The sequence below is a fragment of the Ictidomys tridecemlineatus genome, chromosome 11 (assembly GCF_052094955.1).
Source record: "Ictidomys tridecemlineatus isolate mIctTri1 chromosome 11, mIctTri1.hap1, whole genome shotgun sequence".
In the NCBI taxonomy this organism is placed as follows: Eukaryota; Metazoa; Chordata; class Mammalia; order Rodentia; family Sciuridae; genus Ictidomys; species Ictidomys tridecemlineatus.
The window spans coordinates 133,108,930-133,125,254 of NC_135487.1; the positions used below are offsets into that span (position 1 = coordinate 133,108,930).

General features: G+C 40.4%; 1 protein-coding gene across 6 annotated transcripts in view; it reads right to left on the bottom strand.

Moving 5' to 3' along the window:
- The window catches only part of LOC110597299 (uncharacterized), a 64,499-nt gene that overhangs the window by 33,284 nt on the left and 14,890 nt on the right, over nt 1-16,325 (bottom strand). For 2 of the 6 annotated variants that reach the window (XR_013428348.1, XR_013428345.1), the window contains one exon: nt 16,063-16,132. The exons of the other annotated variants lie outside the window; for them this stretch is intronic. The gene's annotated coding sequence lies outside the window, so the exon portion shown is untranslated. The remainder of the gene's footprint in view (nt 1-16,062; nt 16,133-16,325) is intronic. 6 annotated transcript variants of the gene reach the window in all.

Here is a 16,325-nt window from a genome sequence, read left to right on the forward strand (position 1 = left end):
CAAGCATCTTCTTCTCTTATCATACCCTATTCTAAAGCTCAAATTAATGTTTTGTGTGCTACTCTGGACAACTGGGCCATTCTATGTTGCTCGTTTCAAGGGGATATTGATAATCATTACCCTTCTCATCCATTACTCCATTTTGTTAAAGAGCATCCTATCATTTTCCCTAAAGTAACTTCACCCACTCCAATTCCGGGGGCTGTTAACATTTTTACTGATGGCTCTAAGTCTGGAATGGGAGCTTATGTGATTAACGACTCTCCCCCTGTCCAGCATCAATTTGCTCCTGGAAATCCACAATGGGTAGAACTACAAATTGTCATTGAAGTTTTTAAACAGTGTTCTTTTCCTTTCAATCTCATTTCGGACTCCATCTATGTGGTGCAGGCGCTCAAAATTCTGGAGGCTGTAGGAGCTATTAGTGACACCCATAGTGTATCTACTTACTTTAATCAGCTTCAGCAGCTTATCCGTAGCCGTACTGCCCCTTTCTATCCAATGCACATTCGGGCTCACACCTCTCTTCCTGGCCCGTTATCACAAGGTAATGCCTGTGCTGACTCGGCAACTAGAAGCCAGTTGGTATGCTTGGCCTCCTCCTTAAAAGAAGCTAAATTGTTTCATCACAACTTTCATGTCAATGCTTGGCCTCCTCCTTAAAAGAAGCTAAATTGTTTCATCACAACTTTCATGTCAATGCTATGACACTGCGCAGACGTTTTTCCATCTCAAGAGCAGATGCTCGTCAGATAGTACTACAATGTCCCCATTGTGTCGCATTTCTTCATCCTCCTACTTATGGTGTAAACCCACGAGGATTGAAGCCATTGGTTGTCTGGCAAATGGACGTAACTCACGTGCCTGACTTTGGTAACCTCAAATATGTACATGTTTCTATTGACACATACTCTGGAATTATTCATGCTTCTGCTTTATCGGGAGAAAAGGCACGTAATGTTATTACTCATTGCTTAGAGGCATGGGCGTCATGGGGTGCACCTGCATCCCTTAAGACTGATAATGGACCTGCTTATACGGGCAGACAGTTTACATCTTTTTGTTCTACTATGGGAGTACACCTTGCTCATGGGTTGCCTTACAATCCTCAAGGGCAAGGCATTGTTGAACGTGCCCACCGCACCTTAAAAGAAACCTTAGAAAAACAAAAAGGGGGAATAGGAGTTGACCACACTCCTAAAGAACGCCTGTCCTTAGCTCTTTTTACCATTAATTTTTTGAATTTGGATATTCATGGCCGCTCTGCGGCCGATAGACATGTGTCCCCTCAGCCCTCTGTGACTGGCTATGTTAAGTGGAAGGATGTTCTTACGGGCCAATGGAACGGCCCTGACCCCGTGCTGACATGGGCACGAGGATCTGTATGTGTTTTTCCCCAGGATCGCACGGAGCCGCTGTGGATCCCTGAACGCCTGACAAGAAGAGTCTCGAGATCTACTAACCAGCAGCAGGAGGTGCCACAACAGTTCTATGATGAGGAGCTTCATTCTGATGAGTGCTCTGGCTCTGATGCTGGTGCCAACGGTACAGATGACACCAATGCAGTGGTAGGCAGTGGCACGGGCATGGCCAATGCCAATGCCAGTTCATAGTAATTCTAGTGTCCTCCCCACTCTTTTTTCTACCTCATGTAAAATGTCTGCTCCTTGTACCTCTCCTAGAGGGGACATGGAAAATATTTTTAATCAGTCTCAAGTTAATCTCACAGGAGTTTTTTGTTTCAGCCTTGGGAACACTAATTGTATTAGCCTTAAGACCAAAAATTTGACTAACTGGGAGGACCCATTGCGGTCCAGTCGAGTCTCAGGGAGCATTCTCAGTGCTGTATTGAGCCAAGTAGTTTCAGGGAAGCAATCAGGCTCAGGGACCCCCGCAACTAGCTCTGTTTTAAACATAACTACTTTAGCTATTATCTCCGAGGTACTAATCCCAATGCCTCCTTCTTCTAATAGTACTTGCAATGCCACTCATTTCAAGGCCTCTCCTTACTGTACCCCTAATTTTGGTTTTCCCCCAACATTTACGCCTTGTCAGGATCATTCTTGGGAGAAACATCAAGTTGCTAAAGGTTTCTCCTTTTCCCCCCCTCTTAAGAGATATGTTTATAACTTTAACAACAATGCCAACTCCTCTACAGGAACAGGTTGGTCCTGGTTTCAATGGCTCATTTCCAATGAGAAGGGGGCTTCAGCCGATATTTCTGCATTGGCTCAATTACTAGGAGCCAAAAGTTGGCTGGCTAATGTTTCTGGCACTACTAAGGAGAGTGAATGAGGTAATAGGCTTACATCTGTTTCATTCAACTCTCTGTTACATAGTGCCACATTGCCTCCTGCAATGGTCTGTATCCAATCCCTGTTCCTGTTCCTTTTAGCTAATAACACCTCATCAGGGATGCTGGATTGTTCTCATATTACCTGTTTCTTATCTGAGTGTTGGAATGGTTCTTGGACTGTAGCAGTGATTATGAAAATTTCAACTTTTGTCCCAATCCCAGTCACTGCGGATCCAGATAAATTTCCTATTGTAGAGCTACTTAGAGTCCGCAGAGATTTTGGAATCACAGCAGCTATAGTGACAGCCGTGGCGGCTTCTGCTGCTGCAGCAGTTACGGCCGGAGTAGCCATGGCCAGTCAAGTACAAACTGCTGCCACTATTAATCAAGTTGTTCAACAAACGTCCACTATACTTGAATCGCAAAATGCGATTAATCAACATATTTTGTCAGGGATTTTAGCTACCAACCAAAGAATAGATTTTCTTCAAGCTCAGGTAGAGGAATTGGCTGACCTAGTACTTTTGGGCTACATTGACCAACGTGCACATTTATGTATAATCTCTGTCAGATTTAATGATTCCAGGAATGCTTCCCACATCATTGGTGGATATCTGGCCGGGAATTGGTCCATGGAAGCGAAAGACATGATCCAGTCTCAACTAACCCAGATAGCTGTCTTGAATAGTACCCGTGTCGATCCCGTGACTCTGGGTCAGTTCACCAATTGGATATCTTCTGCTTTTTCCTTTTTTAAGGAGTGGGTGGGAGTAGGCCTTTTTGGTGCACTGTGTTGTTTTGGTATGTTCCTCTGTTTGTGGTTTCTCTGTCGCCTTAAAGCTCGTAGTGCTCACGATAAGGCTATGATCATACAAGCTCTTGCAGCTTTAGAAAATGGCAACTCACCTCAAGTCTGGCTTGCGCATCTTAAGCAATAAACTTTTGACATGGTCATTGCACCCCAAGTTATTATAACATTGCACTGGGATTGACATGTCTTTCCTCGTTATTCTCTTAGTGTCAGAAAGCCCTTGCACTCTGCCGGTCTTGCTACCATTGCACGCAGATGGGTTTCTACACTAGTGTCTTTGACATGGTCGTTGCACCCCAAGTTATTATAACATTGCACTGGGTTTGACATGTCCTTCTTTTGTCTTTCTTTTAGTGCTGGAAAGCCCTTGCACTCTGCAGGTCTTGTTGCCATTGCACGCAGAAGAGTTTCCACACTGGTCTTTATCTATCACTTTAAAGTCCGTGCCTTTCTTTCAGGGTGCTGCCAATTTGTTTGTAGTTGTACTTCTAGACAGCCACAGTTCAACCTCAGCTATTCCCTCTTACTCACCATTGTCACGATACAGGATGCGAGGCAAGGCACTGCACTTGAGTGATCCATTGAGAAGAGGGACCTCAAGGGGAGCATGTCCTATTGCATGCGGGTTTGACGTGTCTCCGCCCCGCCCCACGAAAAAAGGCGTCGGCTGATATGGTGTCAGATCTGGGGAAGGCGCCCCCTAGGGCTGGGCCATACTACGCAGCCACTTCTGCACAGTGGGATAGGACCTCTACTCTCGCCTGTATTGTCTTAGTGAAACAAAAAGGGGGAGCTGTGGTGAGCCGTTCCTGCGGACTGTGGTCGCCATTACATGATGGCGCTGGCTCCGCTGTGGTCTGTGAAGGACAACTCCATATCAGAGAGAGTTGGCGTATTGTCAACTCCTTATCAGAGAAAGTTGGCGTGTCGTTCTCTAGCACCCTGTGAGAAGGGTCCACGTGGCAGCTTCGCATTGGGGTTCGAGGTGCTTTATTAAGGCTGGGAGGGGCATCCAATTATTATTCCGGGGATTAGAAGAATTATTAGAAAATGTCAAGGGCCTGAATAAACTGCTGAAAGAAGATTCCTGAGTCACGTCTTCCTTGCGGGCAAGGGGGTCGTGACACAGGAGTTGAAAGCCAACCTTAGCAACAGTAAGCAACTCAGGGAGACTCTATCTCTAAATAAAAAAAATATAAAATAGGGTTAGGGATGAGGCTCAATGGTTGAGTGTCTTTGAGTTCAATCCCCAGTACAAAAAAAAAAAAAAAAAAGAACGCTTAGTAACAAGTCTAATAAGTCTAACCAAAGAAAGGAAAGATCTCTACAAGAAAAATTATTTAAAAATTACTAAAAAACTTAAAGTCATCTACATATAAACTAAAGCCACCTATATTAACAACATTAAATAAACTAAAGCCATCTGGAGATTAAATCAAGACATCAGATTAACTAAATCCACCTACAGAATCAATACAATCTTCATCAAAATACCCATATTATTCAATAACTAGAAAAAAATCCTAAAATCTACATGGAATAATAAAAGACCCAGAAAAGTAAGGAATTCTGTAAACTGAAGGCCTCACAATACCTGACTTCAATTTATACTACAGAGCTATAATAACAAAACCAGTGTGGTTCTGGAACAAAACAGACACAGAGAAAAATTAAACAGAATAGGAGCTACACAGACATATGAACCTTGTTTCATCTAATTAGTGATAAAGGCTCCCAAATATACATTGATGAGAAGAAATCCTCTTTACCCAATTATACTGGAAAAAAGGGGTATCCATTTGTAAATGTCAACCCAAAATGTATCAAAGGCCTGAGGCTAATCCCAGAAACTTAAAAATTGCTAGAATAAAATCTAAGGGTAACACCACAACATTAAGGAGTAGGCAGCCTTTTCCTCAAAAAAACTCATATATCTCAGCAAATAATATCAAAAACAAATAGTATGGGAGCAAAATAAAAATGCTTCTGCAAGGCAAAGGGGAAAAAAATGAACAGCATGAAGAGACAACATACTGAATGTTTTGGCATTTATTACTCTGACAAATGATTAATATATAAATATATGGTGAATTTTTAAAATCTCAACATGAAAATAAAAACAAATTATCCATTCATTAATTTGGCAAATAAACAGAAACTTCTCAAAGAAGTCCAAATGGCCAGCAGTTATGTAAAATATTTCAACATCTTTAGCCACCAGGGAAATGCAAATCAAAACTCTATTGTGATTTCATCTTCCTCTAGTCAGAATGGGCATCATCTAGAGAAATGGCAAGCATCTGGGGAAAAGGCTGTTAGCAAAATCATAGTAGATTATGTGTACTGCATAGGATGTGCAGAACAGCAGACTCCTGGATTCACTTGTCAGGAATATAAACCGACAGTATCAGGGAAAACAATATGGGTATTTTTCAAAAAATAAAAACAAGATATACTATATGACTCAGATATTTTGCTGAGCATATGCATATCAGGGTCTTTCAGAAAAATAAAATTAATAAAATATATAAATGTCTAAGTGTACATAGAAGGGGATTATTAGATTGATTCACATCATTATTTGATAAAATTCCCCAAACTTCTGCCTGCAGGCTGGTAAAACTGGGGAACTTGTAACAGTTCAGTCCAAGCAACTGGAAGCCTCGCAATTTAAGGAGGTCAATAAAGCAGCTGTAGTCCAAGAGACTATAAGGGCTAGAGAGACACTTGAGGGGCCAAAGGTTCAAGCCCACAGTCAAAAGTTAAAAAATCTGAAGTCAGATGCTCACAGGTGAAAGGACATGGAAAATAAGTCCAAGCACATTTTCCCTAAGCTTTTGTCATTTAAAATCCCAGTATTCAGCCAGAGGGAAGGAACAGAAAATGAACTCCACCTGACTGGCATCTGATCCCCCACCTAATGGGTCACCTGAAACCAATATAATACGCCCCAGCAAATTTCCTATTCACATTCCTGTCTCACCTAATGGTTCAGCAAGACCCCAATACAATGGACAACAGGAATTGCCCTCCATTCCCATCCTAATGAATCAACAGGACCCCAATACAATAAACCCCAGGTACTGCTCTCCTGTCCCATCCTAAACAAAGCCTATATAACCCAGATTCTTGCTTCAGTGAACCACCTTTTTTGTCCCCAAAATTAGTCACACCAGGGTTCCACCAATTGATTCTGAATAAAGAAATGTTTTCTGATCTGAGGTTTGCTTCCTGTCTCTAGCCTTCATATTGTGTGTTGTTTGTCCGAACACAATTGACACATCAGAAAAAAGGACCCTTTCAAGAAGCTTGGATCACAAGCCAGTGACAGGATCCCCTTCTGCCTTTTTTTCAACAAAAACCTGTTGGTTGATACTACACATTCATGACAGGTCTTCCCCACTAATTTCCAACCCAATCTTCTGGAAAAACAGTAATAGACACATTTACAGGTGTTCTACTGATAGATCCAACCTGATTTTCTCTTAAAATTGGGAGCCATCTTGCCACAAAGCCATGAAAAGATAATTTCGGCTTTACTATAAATTACTGCAAATTCTGAACCTGCTTGGAATGCCTGCTCATGCCTTGAACTCACCCATGCCTGGCTCTCTGACCAAATAGCAGCTCTCTTTGAAACTTAAGTGATGCCTTCCCTGGCCAGATAATGACCCTTTCTGAGACTCTAATGATCTTCATAAATTCTGATGTCAGGGCCAGCAAAAAAGTAAACTACCATTAGTGTTCTGCTTGTCAAGGGTTTTGTTATCTGTAACCCCTCTTTGTGTAACTTTCTGGGCTATAAAGCTGGGCTGCAGAAAAGTTGCAGCTGCTGTCTTGTTCCCATGGTTTTGGGTGGGAGAGGCAGCCTGGACGGTCAAATTAATAGCTTGCTTTAATTTGATTTTAATTGGAGTCAGTGGTCTTTTCTTGCATCCTGGTCTAACACTACACCAATTTTCTAGACATACCCCAATCTACTTAAGTTGTACTAATCATTACAGTAATTAAAGAAGATGAAATACACCTTTAGAAATATATACTCTACCAAGTTCATTGTGTAATGCCAGATTCATGGGACCTCAGTAGTCCTCCAGGAGCCGAATCCGATGCAATCACACAAGAGTCTTTATTGCAGGCTGGAGCCTGGATTCACAACCATCCCAAGGAGTGAGTGCTGGCCCTTACTTCAGTGAGGTTTTATAGGTTTTGAGGGGATACTCTATGCATCACAACATCACACAGCAAATCGTTTCACACCATAGGGAAAATCAAACAACTCTTAACATTGATTAGCACATTCACTGGCAGGAACAAGTTGGGTAAGGGTGATTGGTTAGTTCAAGTGATGGATACATTTGAACTGATTGGTTTAGGCCTGAGGAGTTGCAAGAGTGTATAAGCTAACCTGCAGGGTTGCCTAATCAATCACCAAAACTACTGGGAAGGCCACTTGGTATTTCAGGTATTTTCCCTGTCTCACGCTGATCAGTGGTTGCTGTGGTCTGAGTTAGGCCTCAAGCATTCTTTTGGTCTTTTCAGGAACTTGCATTTGCTGAGTCAAGGACATCTGGTATGGACAAATGACTCAGAAGGGTAGCTGTGTGTCTAGGAATGGGTTTTCTAAGGACTAGGATCATCCCCCCCAACCCCCTTTGGACAGGCTCTGCTCTGAGGTAGAGGCTGGTTTTTCAAAAATGGAGTCACATCAGTTTCTCAATTACAATAATATCCAGAATAGCCATTCCATAAAAGTGACCTAAATGTTCACGGCAGAATAAAAATATGTATACACACATATATTTAACTGTGGATATTCACACAAATATATAAACATACATATATAATAATTTTTTTTTTAGTTTTTAAAAATTATTTGGAGACAGGGTTTTTAAGATGTAGGGGGTCTCACTAGGATGCTGAGGTTGGCATTGAAGCCAGATTTAAAATTAGGTAGTCAGTGTAGTTAGGTAAATTGGGTCTAATATCAAGTAAGATCCAAAATGGAGGCCATGTTGAGAATGAATTCTGGGAAAAGTTGAACAACTCTTGGAATGAAGTTTGGGAAAAGCCCAAGGTCCAGAGCCCATCCCAAAGAAGTGTTAATGAACAGCCCCCAGCAAACTTGAAGATGCTGACTCAGAAGTCCTTCCTGACCAGATTACTTCTTTGGCCTTCGGCCCTTCCCACCTACATTCCATCACTGAAGGAACTATAAAAATGGGAGACAACCGCACTTCCACGGATTCCACCTCTTGGGACCCCTTCTTCCTCGGGGGAAGTCTTTTCTGCTGTCCTTTAATAAACTTCTAATTTCCACTCTGACCTTGCCTCAGCGTGCTTCTCTGCTGTTATACTTCAACATTGGGGAAGCAAGGACTTGTCACCAGTCAACAGCAGTAACAGCACCAAATTTATGGTCCTTTTTTCTCAACCTCCCAAGTCCCTGGGATTACATAAGGCATGTACCACCACACCTGGTTTATCATTCAGCTTTTTAAAAAAGGATGTTGTTGGTGGGAGTAGTAGCAAAAGTTAAAGGGATACTTTAGTAATTTAGGAAGTTTTGCTAGTCTAGATTTCATCCTAAACCAATCTGCAATAATATAAAAGGCAAATATAATCTGCCTGGCAATCCATGCCTGTAATCCCATGGTTTAAGAGGCAGAGGCAGGAGAATTGAAAATTCAAAGGTAGTCTGCCTCAAAATAAAAAAAATAAAAAGGGCTGGTAATGTGAATCAGTGTTTAAGCACCCTGGGTTCAATCCCTGTTTTTTTGTTTTGTTTTGTTTTGTTTGTTTGTTTGTTTGTTTTTAAAAGAAAAGAATGCAATCCCTGCCAGAAGGGGTGACATACACATGTAATCAGAGCTACTTTGAAGGCTGAGTGCAGAGGATTACAACTTTAAGTCCAGTCTCAGTAATTTAGCAAGACCCTGTTCCAAAATAAAATAAAAAGGGATAATGATATACATTGGGATGGGCAAAAATGTGACTTATGCAGTCGAGGGGGAGAGATAAAGAATGTACACATGCACTGGCCTGTGCAGATCCCAGGTGCACGACAGGCCTGGTCTGAAAGGGTAAAGTTTCTAAACTGGAAGGCTTGAATTAAAATGTAAAAGATTAGGTATTATTAAATTCCTCTGTTACACCCAGATTCCTGAGATAACTATCTCAGGACTACGCCCTACTGGCCATCTAGCCTAGGGCCCTGTGCAGTTTGTCACAGGGCCCAAACCAATCAGTTTGAATGTGTAACCCGCTTAGGAATGACCAATCACCCCCGCCCGACCTGTTCCCGCCAATGAATGTGCTAATCATGTCTCAGAGTTGTTGTTTAATTTTCCCGTGCCTCATGATGATTTGTCCTGATGTATGCAAAGCCCCCCGCCCTCTCCAGAAAGTGTACTTAAGCTCTGCTTGACCTGTGTTCTGGGCTCCAGGCTGCACTCCCTTCTTGAGTGACCACGGGGCCCCAGCGCGCTGGAATGGATCCCCAATAAATCCCCTTTTGCCAATTGCATGGAGCCAGTCTCTTGTGTGGTCTCTTTCTCCAACGCTCTGCCGGACCCTTACAGTCCACCCCTGCCCCAGCAGTGCAGACACCCGCCAGAGGACTGCCCCTTCTGACCAGAAGACTACCATGGGAGGTCAAGCCTGGTGGGAGATCAAGCCCAGTGGTCCAGATCCATCCACACCGGCCTGTGCAGGTCCAGGAGCACACCACCCTTCCCCCAGCTGAGGGGCAGACACCCACCAGAACCTAGCCTCAGGTGCAGGACCGCCCCTTCTGACCAGCAGACCACCAAGGGAGGTCAAGCCCAGCAGCCCAGATCCACCCACACCAACTTGTGCAGGACCCAGATCCAGGATGCAATAGCATTCATTGGGGGACACCAGTAGTGTCTGGAAGCCCAACATCAAGGTGAGGTACAGACAATCTACATGGGTACTACAAGAATATAGGGAAGAAACTATAATATCTCAGATCTACACTACAAGAAAGAAAGACACATAGACAACATGAAAAAACAAGAGGGGAAAGTGCCCCAAACAAATTAGGACACTACTGAAGCCAGATTTAAAGATAGGTAGTTAGTGTAGTTAGGTAAATCTGGTCTAATATTGAGTAAAATCAAGAATGAAGGCATATTGAGAATGGAGTCCAGGAAAAGGAGAATTGAAAAAGTCCCCAAGGCCGGAGCCCATCCCAAGGAAATATTAATGAAGCAGCTCCCAGCAAACAAAGAGATGCTAATCCAAAAGCTGGTCCTGCCCAGATTACTCCTAGGCTCATCAGTCCCTCACCTTTCAGGTCTCCCCACTACATTTCATCACTGCAAGATAACAGAACAAAGGACAGGAATGTGGGAAATCTGAAAGTAAACCATAGCTATAAAAAAGGAAAGACCTCCCCCTTCCATGGATTCCACCTCTTGGGTCCCCTAGTTCCTCTGGGGAGAAGTCTTTTCTGCTGTTCTTTAATAAAGCTTCAACTTTCCACTCTAAACTTGCCTCGGCATGCTTCTCTGGTGTTATACTTCAGCATCGGGGAAGTAAGGACTCCTCACCAGTGAATAGCAGTAACACTATAATAACAGAACCCACAGGCAGATAAGTTGATAAAGTGTCAGAAAAGGAGTTCAGAAGGTTCATAATTAAAATAATCTATGCATTAAAGAATGACCTAAATGAACAAAAATTGATAACTCCAACAACGATATAAGAGAGCAAATACAGGTAGCAAAACATTACTTCAAGAGACAGAGACTCTGGGAAAAAAAAAGTCAGAAACCCTTGAAATGACAGATATAATAAATCAAATAAAAAACTCAATAGAAAGCATAACCAACAGACTAGATCACTTAGAAGACAAAATGTCAGATAATAAAGACAAAACATACAATCTGAAAAATAATAAAGTTGATCACACAGTAAGATAATAAGAAACTATGAACAGGGCTGGGGATGCGGCTCAAGTGGTAGCGCACTCGCCTGGCATGCGTGCGGCCCGAGTTTGATCCTCAGCACCACATACAAAGATGCTGTGTCTGCCAAATACTGAAAAATAAATATTAAAGTTCTCTCTCTCTCTCTCTCCCTCTTTCTCACTCTCTCTCACTCTTTCTTTAAAAAAAAAAAACTATGAACAGAACATCCAAGAATTATGGGACAGCATCAAAAGACTAAATCTAAGAGTTATTGGGATAAAGGAAGGCACAGAGTTTCAAACCAAAGGAATGCATAATCTCTTAAATGAGCTAATATCAGAAAATTTCCCAAGCATAAAGAATGAATTGGAAAACCAAATACAAGAGGCTTACAGGACACCAAATGTACAAAATTACAACAGATCAACACCAAGGCATATTATAATAAAAATGCCTAGCATACAGAATAAGGATAGAATCTTAAAAGCTGCAAGAGAGAGGAATCAGATCACATAGAGGGGGAGACCAATTCATATCTAGCAGATTTTTCAACCCAGATCCTCAAAACCAGGAGATCATGGAACAAAATATATCAAGCTCTGAAAGAAAATAAATGCCAACCAAGAAGTTTATATCAAGCAAAAGTAAGTTTTAGATTTGATGATGAAGTAAAAACTTTCCATGATAAACAAAAGATAAAAGAATTTACAACTAGGAAGCCTACACTACAGAACATCCTCATCAAAATATTCCAAAAAGAGAAAATAAAAAAACAAATGATGAAAATCAGCAGAGGGAGAGATTACATTACATTTACATTACACTAAAGAAAAATCTAATCAGAGGAGAAACCAAGTCACATTAAATACCAAAAATAAACAAAAATGGCTGGGAATATAAATAATGTCTCAATAATAACTCTGAATGTTAATGGCCTGAACTCACCAATCAAAAGACATAGACTAACAGATTGGATTAAAGAAAAAAAGACCCAACAATATGCTACTTCCAAGAGACTTATCTCATAGAAAAAGATATTCACAGACTGAAGGTGAAGGGTTGGGAAAAATCACACCACTCACTTGGACTGTGGAAGCAAGCAGGGGGTTTCTATCCTCATATCAAATAAAGCAGACTTCAAGGAAAAATCACACCACTCACTTGGACTATAGAAGCAAGCAGGGGTTTCTATCCTTATTATCAAATAAAGCAGACTTCAAACTAAAGTAAAAAAAAAAAAAGGATAAAGAAGGACATTTACATACTGCTCAAGGGAACCATACACCAACAAAGACTTAACAATTATAAATATATATGCCCCAAACAATGGAGCATCTATGTTCATCAAACAAATTCTTCTCAAGTTCAAGAGTCAAACAGACCATAAAACAATAATTTGGGTGACTTTAACACACCTATTTCATCACTAGGTAGATCCTCCAAACAAAATCTGAACAAAGAAACTATAAAACTCAATAATACAATCCATAACTTAGACTTAACTGACATATATAGAAAATTTCATCCTTCAACAATACACTTTCTTCTCAGCAGCACATGGATCTTTCCTTAAAACAGATCATATAATATGCCACAAAGCAACTATTAGCAAACATAAAAAAGTAGAGATACTACCCTTCATTCTTATTTATTTATTTTTATTTCTTACACACATGACAATAGTGGAATGCATTACAATCATAATTATCCATTCACAGCACAATTTTTCATAACTCTGTATATATAAAGTATGTTCACACCAAATTATGCCATTATACATGAGCGCTCTCTCTCTCTCTCTCTCTCTCTCTCTCTCTCTCTTGCATTACAATTCTTAATACACCTTTATACCACAGTTTATCATATCTCTGTTTGTAATATAAGGCATGTTGATGCCAAATTCACTTCTTCATACATGTATTTTGTATAATGATGAGGGTCTCCTTCCACAATCCATGCTCTTCCCCTTCTCCCCCTCTTTCCCTCCCACCCCTATTCCCTATCTAGAGGTAATCTTCCTCCTTTGCTCTCCCCTCCCAACCCCATTTTGAGTCACCCTCTTATACTAGAGAAGACATTCAGCATTTGTTTTTTGGAATTGGCCAACTTCATTTAGCATTATCTTCTCTAATGCCATCCATTTCCCTGCAAATGCTATGATCTTATTCTTTTCTAGTGCTGAGTAATATTCTATTGTGTATAAATGTCACATTTTTTTTATCCGTTCATCCACTGAAGGACATCTAGGTTGGCTCCACCGTTTAGCTATTGTGAATTGTGCTGCTATAAACATTCATGTGGCCGTGTCCCTGCTACCCTGCATTCTATCAGATCATAATGGAATAAAATTAGAAATCAAAATAAAATCTACTCCAACACCTGGAGACTAAATAATATGCTACTGAATGAACAAAGACATCAAGGAGGAGATTAAAAATTTTTAGAAGTAAATGAGAACACCGATACAATATATTGAAATCTCTGGGACACTATGAAAGCAGTTCTAAGAGGAAAGTTCATTGCATGAAGTTCATTCCTTAGAAGAAGAAAAATAAATGACTCAACATTACATCTCAGAGCCCTAGAAAAAGAAGAACAAATCAGTACCAAAAGCAGCAGAAGACAGGAAATAATTAAAAATCAGAGCTGAAATCAATGAAATTGAAACCAAAAAAAAAATTGAAAAATTGACAGAACAAAAAGTTGGTTCTTGGAAAAAATAAATAAAATAAGCAGACCCTTAGCCATGTCAATGAAGAGAAGGAGAGAGAAAACTCAAATCACTAACATACATGATGAAAAAGGAAATATCACAACAGACAGTATAGAAATACAGAAGATAATTAGAAATTATTTTGAAAACCTGTACTCCAATAAAATAGAAAATATTGAAGGCATCAACAAATTTCTAGAGTCATATAATTTACCCAAATTGAATCAGGATGATATGCACAAGTTAAAAAGATCAATTTCAAATGATGAAATAGCAGATGCCATCAAAAGTCTACCAACCAAGAAAAGCCCAGGACTGGAAAGACACACAGCCAAATTCTACAAGACCTTTAAAGAAGAACTAATACCAATACTCTTCAATTTACTTCAAGAAATAGAAAAAGAGGGAGCACTTCCAAACTCATTCTATGAGGCCAATATAACTCTGATTCTAAAACTGGGCAAAGACACATCAAAAAAAGAAAACTTCAGACCAATATCTCTAATAAACGTAGATGCAAAAAATCCCAATAAAACTCTGGAAAATCAAATACAAAAACATATCAAAAAGATAGTGCACCATGATCAACTGGGATTCATCCCAGGGATGCAAGGTTGGTTCAACATACTGTTATGCTTGAATTCAGGACCCCCAAAATACCACCAGAGACCAAGATCAATGTAAGCAGCAAAGAGGTGTTTATTGCGAGCTAGCTCAGTCCTCCGTGCACCCACAGCAACTGGTGACACTGAGAGGCCCCTGAGCCCAGGGTTTGCAGCAGTTTTATACACTCTTTGGGGAAGGCAGGGACTTCATATACATCATAGCATCTCTTAGCAAATCATCACACACTGTGGGAAAATCATAAAACAACTCTAAAACATGATTAGCACATTCACTGGAGGGAACAAATAGGGTAAGGGTGATTGGTTAATATAAGAGGGGGATTCATTTGAACTGATTGGTTTAGGCTACAAGGGATTATGTGCTGAATTACATGGTTTCCCAACATGTTATCAAACACCATAAACTACTGGGAGGGTCATTTGACATCCCAGGTATTTCCCTGTCTCATGCTGATTGGTGGCTGCTAGGGGGTTGCTATGGGTCCTCATCTAGCCTGACTGAGTCAGGGACACCTGGCTCCACATATCTCTCCTGTTATTTGTAGATAAACAACTCAGCAGGGTGGGTATGTGCCTAGGAGTGCTCTGGCTTTGCTCTGAGGTAAAGGCTGTTTTCTCAATACAGAAATCAATAAATGTAATTAATCACATCAATAGACTTAATGATGCAGAAAAAGCATTTGACAAAATACAGCACTCCTCTTTGTTCAAAACATTAGAAAAACTAGGGATAACAGGAACATATCTCAACATCATAAAGGCTATCTATGCTAAGCCCCAGGCCAGCATCATTCTAAAAGAAGAAAAATTGAAGGCATTAACCTCTAAAAGCTGGCAAAAGACAGGGATGCCCTCTTTTACCACTTCTAGGGCAATTAGATAGACAAAAGAAATTAAAGGGATACACATAGAAAAAGAAAAACTCAAATTGACACTATTTGCTGATGATATAATTCTATACCTAGAAGACCCAAAAAACTTCTAGAACTAGTAAATGGATTCAGCAAAGTAACAGGATATAAAATCAACATCCAGGATTTTTTTTTTTTTTTTTTTAGTTTTTTTTTTTAGGTTTTGGTGGACACAACATCTTTTTTTGTATGTGGTGCTGAGGATCGAACCCAGGCCACACGCATGCCAGGAGAGCGCACCACCGCTTGAGCCATATCTCCAACCACCATTTGACCCAGCTATTCCTCTCCTTGGTCTATATCCAAAGGACTTAAAAATAGCATACTATAGGGATATAGCCACGTCAATATTTATAGCAGCACAATTCATAATAGCTAAACTGTGGAACCAACTTAGATGCCCTTCAATAGATGAATAAATTTTAAAAATGTGGCATATATACACAATGGAATATTACTCAACAATAAAAAGAATAAAATCATGGCATTTGCAGGTAAATGGATGGAGTTAGAAAAGATAAAGCTGAGTTAGCCAATCCCCTCCAAAAAAACAAAAACACTGAATATTTTCTGTGATATAAGGAGGCTGATTCATAGTGGGATAAGGAGGGGGAGCATGGGAGGAATAGACAAACTCTAGGTAGAGCAGAAAACTTAGGGGAAAGGGGAGGGGGGCATGGTGTTATTAATGATGGTGGAATGTGATGATCATTATTATCCAAAGTACAGGAATAGGGGCTGGGGATGTGGCTCAAGTGGTAGCGCGCTCACCTGCCATGCGTGTGGCCCGGGTTCGATCCTCAGCACCACATACCAACAAAGATGTTGTGTCCACCGAAAACTGAAAAATAAATATTGAAATTCTCTCTCTCTTTCTCTCTCTCTAAAAAAAATAATAATCTGATGATTAACATCAGATTATAAAAAAAAAGTACAGGAATAAAGACACAAATTGATGTGAATATACTTTGTATACAACCAGAGATATGAAAAATTGTGCTCTCTATGTGTAATAAGAATTGTAATGCACTCCA